The 11,736-nt window shown below is 39.9% G+C and overlaps 1 long non-coding RNA gene across 2 annotated transcripts; it reads right to left on the bottom strand.

Moving 5' to 3' along the window:
• Positions 1-1,465: 1,465 nt before the first annotated feature.
• Positions 1,466-8,980, bottom strand: LOC126808507 (uncharacterized). Of its 2 annotated transcripts, none has more exons than XR_007674652.2 (3): positions 8,734-8,980; positions 4,742-4,927; positions 1,466-3,078 (listed from the first exon to the last, which is right to left on the bottom strand). It is a non-coding gene; the product is annotated as an uncharacterized LOC126808507 (long non-coding RNA). The 2 variants fall into 2 exon arrangements; XR_007674654.2 differs by lacking the exon at positions 8,734-8,980 and adding an exon at positions 8,472-8,504.
• Between the last annotated feature and the right edge of the window lie 2,756 nt (positions 8,981-11,736).

Here is an 11,736-nt window from a genome sequence, read left to right on the forward strand (position 1 = left end):
GTCAACCCAGCAAGAGTGTTATTGTCCCTTTAAAGAGAATAAAATGTCTGACTATTCATTTTACTCGTGCCAACCACTGAAACCAGTGAGGTGTTACTATAGAAATAGAAGATGTTAATACAACCGCCTTAATGCTAGGTTCCCACTATCAACGATTCGCGCGAGGAAAATGCGTTTGCGGCTGTCAAATTTTCTAAATTCTCTTTGGTTGAAGGATGGGAGGCGGGGTGTGGTGGGGGGGCTCAACGGTAAGCTCCGCTCATTCGCTTCATGCAGACGACCGGTTAATCCGTCTGCAACTAGAGAAGCTCGCTGGAAAATCCTCATGGGGTTTAACGTCCATTCGACACAAACTAGGTCATTTTGGGATCAAGAAATGAAATGGGGTTTAAAGTCCAGTTGTTCTGCTCCCCTTGTGGTTTCCTTTTGTCAGTGGTACTGGATGGGGGGCCTGACAAACATAGCTGTCTAGTCTTTCGGATGGGACGAAAACCGAGGTTCCGTGTACATATTGGCGTGCACGTAAAAGATCCCTTGGCATTTGGAATTCGATATAAGAGTAGTCCATAGTGTCGCTTCCCAGGTAAAATTTCCCTCATAGCACACTGTATGGAGCAGAACATTATGACGTTAAACCACATTTCATTTTATTTCATTTCCTTTCCGACCCGATCTTCCCAGTCGGCCTGAAAATAGACAACACTGCGTTTGCTAGCCCCTTTTTTTTCTGAAAAGGGTCAATTAATATTAGACAGGATTATAAATGTAATGGAATGAAATGGGGTTTAACGTCCTACTGTTCTGCTGCGAACTGGGCTAATGAAGACGGGCATACGCCATACAGTGTGCTATGCGGGACATTTTGTCCGAGCAGCGGCACTACCGCCTACTCTTATATCGAATTCCAACTGCCAGTGGATCTTTTACGTGCATAGCTATGTATACATGGGACCTCGGTTTTTCGTCCCATCCGAACGACTAGACAGCTGTCCTTGTCAGGCCCTCCGTCCTGCACCATTTCCGACGTGGTTTCGTCTCCCCTTGAAACTTTCATCTTAAGCTACTCTCACTACACAGTGCTTTTGCTTTGTGGGTTGGGGGAGGGGGCGAATAGTTAGCGCGAGCGCGTTGTATCATAAGGTCTGTCATTGAGTCAACTGGCGTGGTTTCGATTTCCCGGTTGTACGTGACAAGAAGTAGGGTTGCCTCTCCAACCTCGTGGGTTTTCTCCGGGTCCTCCGGTTTTCTCCCACTGCTAAAGACACATCTCTCTCTCTCTCTCTCTCTCTCTCTCTTTGCTCTGTCACTTATGCTGCTCTGACACAGCACAATGGCAAATGTACCAATATCCAAAGTCATGTCTCACCAATAAAATAGCAAATTGCCCCCCCCCCCCATCAATTAAACAAATTAGAATTTAAATAAATTGTAATTTTACACAACTCATTAGTGCTAGTTTACCGATCCGATGCCTGGGCCGGATAAACACCCGTTCCAAATTACTAGATTCGAAATTCCAAATGCGAAATTCCAAATTCGACATAATCACGTGACATTACAATCACCATGGCTGCTGCAGAGAAGATAAGTGTCGCCGATGCGGCAGATTTGACCTATACATTCAATACCCGTGGAACTTTTACACTGAAGGAACTGAGTAAGTGATCAAGTACTACTACTGATATGGAACCAATCACCAAACTGTTCACATCTGCCAAAGCAAACCGGAACTGGAATATTGTTATTATACTTATCTGATTAGTCAAAAGCAAAACCTGATCCGATTGGTCGGATCAGATTTGGAATTTCGCATTTGGAATTTGGAATTTGGAATGAGCCTTCTGGGCTTTCGTACAAATGGACTTACGAATGCAATTCGCCACCAATTCGCAATAAGATGATCAAGGGATATTTGCAGGTCTAATATTGCAAGAAAATATTAATTTCCTAATAAAAAAACACAAAATTATTTTCTAAAATATTAAGATTATTAAATAAAAAAAATAAATGCAAACAAAAATATAAAGAAATTTGTATCAATTATTTTACACTTCTTAGCACCAAATTTAACTAATGTTTCTGCAATGACCAAACTTGCTGGAATGGTTTTGGCGATATTTATACGCCCACATTTAATGTGTGTGTTGTTCGGTTCCCCCTTGTCATTGATGCAGGACGGGGGGGGGGCTGACAAGGACAGCTGTCTAGTCATTCGGATAAGACGAAAAACCGAGGTCCCGTGTACACATTGGCGTGCAGGTAAAACATCCGTTGGCAGTTGGAATTCGATATAAGAGTAGGCCGTAGTGCCGCTGTCAGGGCAAAATTTCCCGCATAGCACACTGTATGGAGTATGCCCGTCTTCATTAGCCCAGTTTAGGAGCAGAACAGTAAGACGTTAAACCTCATTTCATTTCATTTTCATTTCATCAACTTTTGATTTTGTGCGGATCTATTAATCCTGTCAGCGAAACCTTTTCCTTTTAAACGATCTACTGGCGCGAATTTGTGATATTTTCTTTCGAGTCATAATAGCCGATTTCCATTTGGTCATAAGAACTTTGTCAACATTTTGAAACACCTGTGGCTTTTGTATTATTCCCGTTACAGAAACCTTACTGGGATGGTTCTGCTTGTAAAACCCGATCGAAATAAATAGTTATTCATTCTGCCAAAGAATCCGTGTAAACACTTTCAGCGTTTTCTAAATCCCCATCGTTTTCTATATCGTCATTTTCTATATCGTCATTTTCTACATCCTCAGCCCCTTCTTCTTGTATAGCTTCGTCTTCCAGATCCTCCAGACAGGAAGCTGGCGCTGTCACTGTCTCATCCTGTATTGCTTTTGACAATAGAAGACTAGCAGTAGGAATCACTTTACAAATTCTGCTAATTTTTCTGGATCGAACTCTTTTCGCTTCCCATTGATCCTCTGATATCTTTCGCGAATGAGGCGCTGATTTCCGCTCGGCCATGTTTTGCTGGTATGTCTTCACGGCTTGAGTGAAATTGTCATTCATTGTCTGTCTTTCGGTGATAATCTCATCATCTAAATCTTGAGTATCATGTAAACCATTCCTGAAATACCAATAATAAAGACAAGGAGTGGGGTCGCCTGTCCAACCTCGTGGGCTTTCTCCGGGTCCTCCGGTTTCCTCCCACTGCTAAAGACCCCTATGTTAGTCCCGAAATGACCTAGTTTGTGTCGAATGGACGTTAAACCCCATCTCTCTCTCTCTCTCTCTCTCTCTCTCTCTCTCTCTCTCACAAATAATAAAGTTCAATCCAGGATTGGACACAGGGTAGACCAATGGCGCATAAATCTGATAATATTTAACATCCCAAGAACAAAAACCAAAGGATGCCAGGCAACGAGGCATAATATGCCGACCTGCAGATTGGTCCCCGTAACAATTAATAGTGTCTTTTGGAAGGTAAATGTAGGAAGGTCTATAATCGACTCCTCGCCCTCTCCGCAGAGGGGTGAAAACGGTCCTGGAAATAATTTATTTTTGTCAAGATGTTGATTGGTTTTATTTATATTTAAACAAAGGTTTGTATTTTATAATTTGCCTCATAAAATAAAATTTTTAGTAAAAATAGACACTATATAAAAAAAGGAGCTAAGTCATTCTTTTATGGACACAAGGCCTATTTTATGGACACAAGGCCTATTTTATGGACACCAGGCCTATATTTAAAAAAAGAGCCAAGTTCATCTTCTATGGGCTTCCTCGCATACCTTCTGCTTAATATCAATTTTAAAAATCTCATTCATAAATGTATATTTAGCCTAAATAGATTTAAGTGAACTAATACATATAAAGAACATTTTAAGAATGCGCGATGTCCTTGTACTGAGGAAGTCACGGTAGCTAAGTGGGTAAGACGCTGGCTCGCTAGCCTGGAGGTCGGGTGTTCGATCCCTGCATATTGGCTGAGAAAGTTCGGATGGGACGAAAAACCGAGGTCCCGTGTACATATTGTCGTGCACGTAAAAGATCCCTTGACAGTTGGAATTCGATATAAGAGTAGGCCGTAGTGCCGCTGTCCGGGCAAAATTTCCCTCATAGCACACTGTATGGCGTATGCCCGTCTTCATTAGCCCAGTTCGGAGCAAAACAGTAGGACGTTAAATCCCATTTCATTTCATTTTGCATTCTGTAACAGCAGTGCGGTATCAGGTAGGACTTGGCCTCCTTTCGGCCCACAACTCTTAGTAAGGATGGGACTATAGCTGTCGCGTCTAAACATCGTAAAGTACTCCGTTTTGTTTAAGTTAATTATATACCGAGTTTGGATACTTTCCAGATAAGAACATCATAGCCCCATTCTTACCAAGAGTTGGTAAAGCCCCCGTCAGACCGGGCAGCGTCCTTACTGCGCTGCTGCGACCTTACGGCGACCAGAAAATGCACAAGGTCGCCGGCAAACGTGAACACAACGCGAGAAAATGTCCCAAAATATTACAAACTTGAAAAAGTCGCCTCCTCACAGCTTTCCAGGTCAGATCGCAGAAACTTGGCATTTGTTTTGAACGCCGTGACTCGGAGATCATTGGCGACCACGGAGACCACAGCACGATATCTGGTGTTTCCATAACACTTTTACCACGCTAATGACGATCTTGACGCGCTCTGGGACCATTTTCCGTTGGCGTAGCAGCGCAGTAAGGACGCCACCCCGGTCTTTCGGGGGTATAAGGTAGTGGTACGTAGTTGCAAGCCCGAACTATACTTACGGAACATTAAACTGTGGATGTTTATGTTTGAGCAATTTGTGAGGTAATGGTGGTTCTTTCCGTGCCTTTGTTTCTTTTATCTTCGTCATGATAAGGTTTATAATGTTGTAGATCAGCAGAATATATATTATTAGAACTAATAAAAGTTCACCCAATAACATGTTGATCCTTTAATAAAAACCGTCCCTGTAATATTAACACACGTCATATATAATCAAGATATAAACGTATTGAATTACCTCGCCAAATATACTGTCATAATCACATTACGTGTTACACTCTACTAATTTCATAGTTCATAATCAGCAGTTAAACAACCGTGTAAAAAACTGAATAAAGCAAGATATACTAATTATGTATAAACAATCGTGAAAAAAAAAACTGAATAAAGCAGGGTATACTAATTATGTATACGTCATATTAAAGGCTCAATACCACTCTTGTTGTAACTGAATAATATGTCCCAATCTTTATTCTGGTCAACAAATTGTACTATTTTACAATATTCCAATTAATTGATGATACAAATTTCATCTTAAAGGCTCAATACCACTCTTGTTGTAACAGAATAATATGTTCCAATCTTTATTCTGGTCAACAAATTGTACAATTTTAGACTATTTCAATTAATTGATGATACACCTTATTTAAAAATTTTGAAAAATTCAACATAATGGTTTGAAACGTCTAACGTAAACCTTTTCAAATGAAACTTCGATTTAAAAATATTTTCGAACCCCCTGGACAAGTAAAATAGGATGTAATGGATAATTTACACAACAGGTAGGACACTAACACATCTAGTACTTAGAATAAGGCTATTTTTTTTATTTTCTGGAGCTGTCAAGCCAGCAAGAGTGTTATTGTCCCTTTAATAAATCTCCCAAGGAACCTTATATCGTGTGTTTCTCAGTTTTGTTTGCCCCGATTTGTTGACCCCTTTGTCTTTCTTTATGATACCGGGGGGCCACGGACGCGTGTCCGATCCCTGCATTGGCCGAGAAAGTTCATCGGGATTTTCCGACGTGGTTTCCCCTTGTCAATGGTACAGGACGGAAGGCCCCGTGTATACATTGGCATGTACGTAAAAGATCGCTTGGCAGTTGGAATTCGATATAAGAGTAGGCCATATTGCCGTTACCCGGGCACAATTTCTCTCGGCACACTGTATGGCGTATCATTTCATTTGTCTTTTTTTATGATGCTACCCAGATTATCGGGACTGTATAGTGCTTTAGACGTGAGACATCACAGAAAAATTAAAATTCCCGGAAGTGACGATTGGATTAACCATTACAGACAATTTTAACATAAATCCGACATCCAAAAGGTGTACAACATTAAAACCACAAAATATATGGTTTCTTGGCCTCGAAAAAATAAAACACCCAAAAGCATTTCACTCAATAGTATAAATCAACGCGTGGAATTTATTTATTTATTTATTTTTAAAAAAACCCAAAAAAAACAATATATTTATGCAGGGTTAGCTACGAGAACGAAACTGAAAACGTTGAGATATACTAATGTGCTTGTTTTTAGCTACGATTGGGTGCCTTTAGTTTCAAGTGCAAACTCAATTTCTTTATTAATGCATGTTACATCTTTAAAATAAGATAATTTTATACAATTATGACCAATTAATCTTACAGAGACCAATGTAGTGGCACAACTATCGCCTAAGTCCAAATATTCGCGTTTAAATTAATGAAGAGTTGTTTTTATCCGACATACACCGTCATATATACTATTCAAAAAAAGTAGGGGATATTTGATTTTGGGGGCATAATACTAAAATATGCAAATGACTACGAAAAAAGTCACTATAGAACCTAACAGAAGAAACATTTCCAGTTACATGTGACGCCCAAACGCACCAATAGCTACCGCATGGAATGCAGGTGATGCTTGGGATCATCATGGGGGTCCAACCCAAGATTTGCACGACTCTGACTTTGAATGTTACAGTCATGTTGGCATTGAATTCCAGGGTGGAAACATCAGTTTAATTGTTTTAGTGACCAGAAAACAAATTTTGATATGCGTCGGCTTACCCAAAATGAAAGGTTACGTGCCCTTGGCATGCTACAGATCGGCACAACACAGGCGGTTGTGGCGCGGACGATGAATGTTTCTCAGTCTGTCATAAGCAGGCTATGGTCCAGATACCGTGATACACAATCTGTACAGGACAGACCACGCTCAGGTCGACCAAGGGCGACAACTCAAGCCCAGGATCGATTTATCCGTACCTTGGCCTTGAGAAATCGTGTCATCACAGCAAATCAGATCAGCGCTCGTCTTCAAACAGACACTGGTGTGAGAATGAGTGGCCAGACGATTCGGAATCGACTGCATAGGGGTCACCTTCGCGCCCGACGTCCTCGCGTGATCCCTTGTTTGATAGATCATCACATTCAGGCAAGACGTCGTTTGTGTAGGGATCGTCAACACTGGGATAATCGACGCTGGAGCAATGTGATGTTTTCAGATGAGTCAAGGTTCACTGTTGATTTTTTGGACAGACGTAGGAGGGTGTGGCGTCGTCGAAACGAGCGCTTCCAAGACGTTAACGTCATCAGACATGATCGATTTGGGGGTGGTTCTGTTATGGTGTGGGGAGGCATCACTGTTGTTGGAAGAACGGCTTTACATGTTGTTGCAGGGCGTGTTACAGGCCAGTACTACCGGGACAACATCTTGGCAGTCCATGTTGTGCCGTTCGCACGACGTCATGGCCGCCGTTTCATCTTCCAGGATGACAACGCAAGATGTCACAGGGCCAGGATCGTTACAGGTTACCTCCAACAACAGAACATCACCACATTACCTTGGCCAGCACTGAGTCCCGACCTCTCCCCCATCGAGCATGTCTGGGACATGCTTGGACAGAGGTTACGTCAACGTCAACAACGTCCTGCCAATGTCCAAGAACTTGCTGCTGCGTTGCAACAGGAATGGGACAATCTGGACCAAAATGACCTTAGACGTCTCATTAGGAGTATGCCACGTCGGATCAATGCTTGTTTGGCAAACAGAGGAGGATTTACCCGTTACTGACTTGGTTGTGATGCTGTGGTAACTTTGCTGTTTGACCCCGGGTATCATTTTACCCTTATAATGGTCAGTCTGTGCCTTACTTAGTCTAACGATCATTTGGAATAAATCGATGAATGTGAACTTCATTTCATTTTGTCATTTGTTTCTTCGTCAGTTTCATTAGGTGACTTTAATAACACTTAAAAATCAAATATCCCCTACTTTTTTTGAATAGTATATTATAAATAACAATAATCAATCGTTGTTTTGATGAAAACTATTGTCAATTTTGCTTATTGAGGCCCGATGTGATTTGCGTTGGGCTTTGCTTACGTGGAACTATATAGCGTCATCTCTTATTGTGAGGTTTTTTGGGTTTTTTTTTTTTTTTATCTAATTTAGGGTATCTGAATGTGATTTGAGAACAGGCTTAGTCAATGTAAAACATATGGAATTAAATAAATCACTTCATCTTCATTGGATTTGACTTTTGCAAATTTATTGTATGATACTGCCCAAAAATTTGTCCTTTTCACGTACTTCCATTTCCACTAAATCCGACACATTGACGTGCTTTGCAAAATAACTTTAATGTAAGATCTACAAGAGTTTGTTATTACATATAGTTTCTGAATCAATCATATTTGTTATGCTATTTTATTAAATTTTATCAAGGTGAAATCAAACTTACCTTGTGCGAAGGTTTAAATGTCCACAGTTGAAAATATTTGTTATGCTATTTTATTAGAATTTATCCCCACGGTGAAAACAAACTTGCCTTGTGCGAAGGTTTAAATGTCCACAGTTGAAAACATTTGTTACGCTATATTATTAGAATCCATCCACCGAGGTGAAATGAAACTTACCTTGTGCGAAGGTTTAAATGTACACAGTTGAACACTTTTGTTACGCTATTTTATTAGAATCCATCTCCAAGGTGAAATCGAACTTACCTTGTGCGAAGGTTTAAATGTCCACAGTCGAAGACAAGCCGATAAATTGCAAAAGCCACAGTATACAACGTGTAATATTCAGTGGCGTATAAAAGGCGACATTTAGAGGTTATACTATAACTCATTCAAGTTGAGTTTTTATTATATTGATACGATTTCTATATAAAAGAACTGTTTAAGTCGAGTAAACTCTGTAATAATAATGCGAGCTATCTGTGTATCTGTAGTTTATGGCCATCTATTGTATTTCATATTATTTTTAGTTTCTTCATTCTATACCCGCAACAATAGACCGTGTAGCCTCCACAGTAGACCGCGACGTGAACAAAATATTTCAATTATACTAAGCTCAAACTGTTAAAGGAAATATTACGATACAGTGTTACGGCGGTGACGTACACAAGATAGAGTATGCTTACTTTTCCGGGAACACATTCCTTTATTTAATGGGGGGGGGGGGGGGTAGCGCGAGTGCGTTGTATCGTGAGGTCTGTCATTGGGTCAACTGGTGTGGTTTCGATTCCTGGTTGTACGTGACAAGGAGTAGGGTTGCCTGTCCAACCTCGTGGGTTTTATCCGGGTCCTCCGGTTTCCTCCCACTGTTAAAGACCCCTACGCGCAAGCGAATTATTGAAATAAAATTGAACCATATGTTAGTCCCGAAATGAGCTAGTTTGTGTTGTCGGCGTTGATTGAAGGTGCTTAAAATGACGGAATCTCAAGGGCAGTAATACCATAACTACTGCGACCAGAAAAAAAAACACACGGTCGCCGGCAAACGTAAACACAATGCGAGAAATTGTCCCAAATAATTACAAACTTTTAAAAAATCGCGTTCTCACCACAGCTTTCCAAGCTTGATTGCCCAAAACAAGCGCCGTGACTCGGCGACCATTTGCGACCATGGAGATTACAGCACGATATCTGGCGTTTCCACCACGCTTACGGCGATCTTGATGCGCTCTGAGGCCATTTTCCGTCGCCGTAGCAGCACCGAAAGGACGCCACCCAGGTCTGACGGGAGTTTTAGTAACCATATCCGAACTTTATCTCCCTTGAGTGGATACGAGAACCTTTTACAGTTTGAAATTGAAATAAGAGTAGGCGGGCAAACCAAAATTTCTTTATACATGTACTAGTACACTGCATGTCAGATATCGGTTTCATTATTCTCTGGTGTGGTTACCCCATGTCAGTGGTGCAGGACAGGGGGCCTGACCAGGACAGCTGTCTAGTCATTTGGATGGGACAAAAAACAAGGTCACATGTTCACATTGGCGTGCACGTAAAAGATGCCGTGGCAGTTGGAATTGGATTAGAAAAACACGATTTGGATATTCAGAAAAGCGCACTTGCACTTATAAATGCTTTATTTATGAAAGCAGATCCAGAGAAAAAGAAGGTAGGTAGAAAAATCAAAAAGGATTAACTTTTATTATATCCACACGTACCTCTCATATCTTGACTGCTTTAGCCCATTGGTTTAAACTTCATGGAAGTCAAAGTGTAAATATATTTGTTTCATTGTTGAAAATTAAAGTTAAAGTATATATCATTCACGTCAAAAAGAAGGATATGATAAGAATCTGAAAGCGCGGGAATTTGAAATAGGGTCTTTTGTATGGCACTGGTACCCACCTTCCGCAAATCAAAAAATTTGGATAAGAATGGTGGTAAGATTGACCATGTCTTTGGGGTGCTTCTTCTAAGGTATTTGCCATTTTTTTTTGATGAAGTGATTGATAATGGTCGTACACAACTCTTTGGATTAATTTTTTTGCAAAATAAAGTCTGATTTCTGAAATAGATATTATAGGTAAAATTAATTATATTTATGATATGTTCGTTTAAAAAGTATTAACATTAGTGTTACGTTGCTCTTATTTTTTGAAAAAATTTCACAAGTAACAGTTGTTTTCCTTTATTTTGTTTATGTAGAATGGTAATGAACTGCTCTTTTCATTTTCTTTGTTTTATTTGTTTCGTTTGAATTTGATTTATCTGTTTAGTTTTTGATTGTTTAATTTTTGTTAATGAAGCTGATTCTTTTAAACTTCGTTTTTTATTTTTGAACTCTACTTGGTGTAGGTGTTCATCAGGTAATACCTCGACTGAGTTCAATATAGAGATTAGCCGGTTGATTTGTTGGATATAAACCTTTGAATAATAGCGCCTAACAGGCAGCTGTGTTTAATTATGTTCTCCTGATTTTGATTGTTTCTGTGTGTTTGAAGTATATGTTTGTGATATGCGCTTAGAAACACTTCACGTGTAATGAAGCGCTATATAAATCGAACAATAATAATAATAATACGAGTACGGCAATGTACATTATCAACAATAAATGTTAGGGGAAATAACTCTTACACTGCTTTTGGAGGCAGACCACCATTAATTTCCCCATTGACTTCAATGTTAATTCTGGCCTCTTTGCCCACCTCCAACCTTTCCCCAAAATTTCGTTGGGCTGAATGCTTTTCACTACAGACAGAGGAACAAATGGTCATGTCTTTGCACTAAAATTTGTATGAGGTTGACCACCAAAATTTTGAGATACACAAACTTGAAGAAGCATACTAAAAACATGTAACTAGTTGCCGTACATATCGCCGTAGCTAGCCTGATAACCCTCTTATCCTTCCGCCTCAAAATCATGAATATTTACCAAAACCTGGCAGAAAATGTTAATTCAAACCCTCTTCGTCCATTCTAGACCAAAAAATCAACACAAATGGGCATGCAAAAGGGGAGAAAAGAGAGAGAGAGAGAATTGCTATAAATAGTCTGCCTCCTTTTGCGATAATGCTGAAATCGATAGTGATCATAGCTAGTTCTTCATGACAATCGATCGAACAAGAAATTAACTCTGTACAGTCGAACAAGGGCGACAAAAAAATACGACCAAATTAACATACCAACATACAATAAATTTTTATTATCAGTCCAAATATCTAAATAAGTATGTACATCAAGATATAAAAGTAGAAATTTAAAAAAGGGGGA

The sequence above is a fragment of the Patella vulgata genome, chromosome 1 (assembly GCF_932274485.2).
Source record: "Patella vulgata chromosome 1, xgPatVulg1.2, whole genome shotgun sequence".
Taxonomy (NCBI): Eukaryota; Metazoa; Mollusca; class Gastropoda; family Patellidae; genus Patella; species Patella vulgata.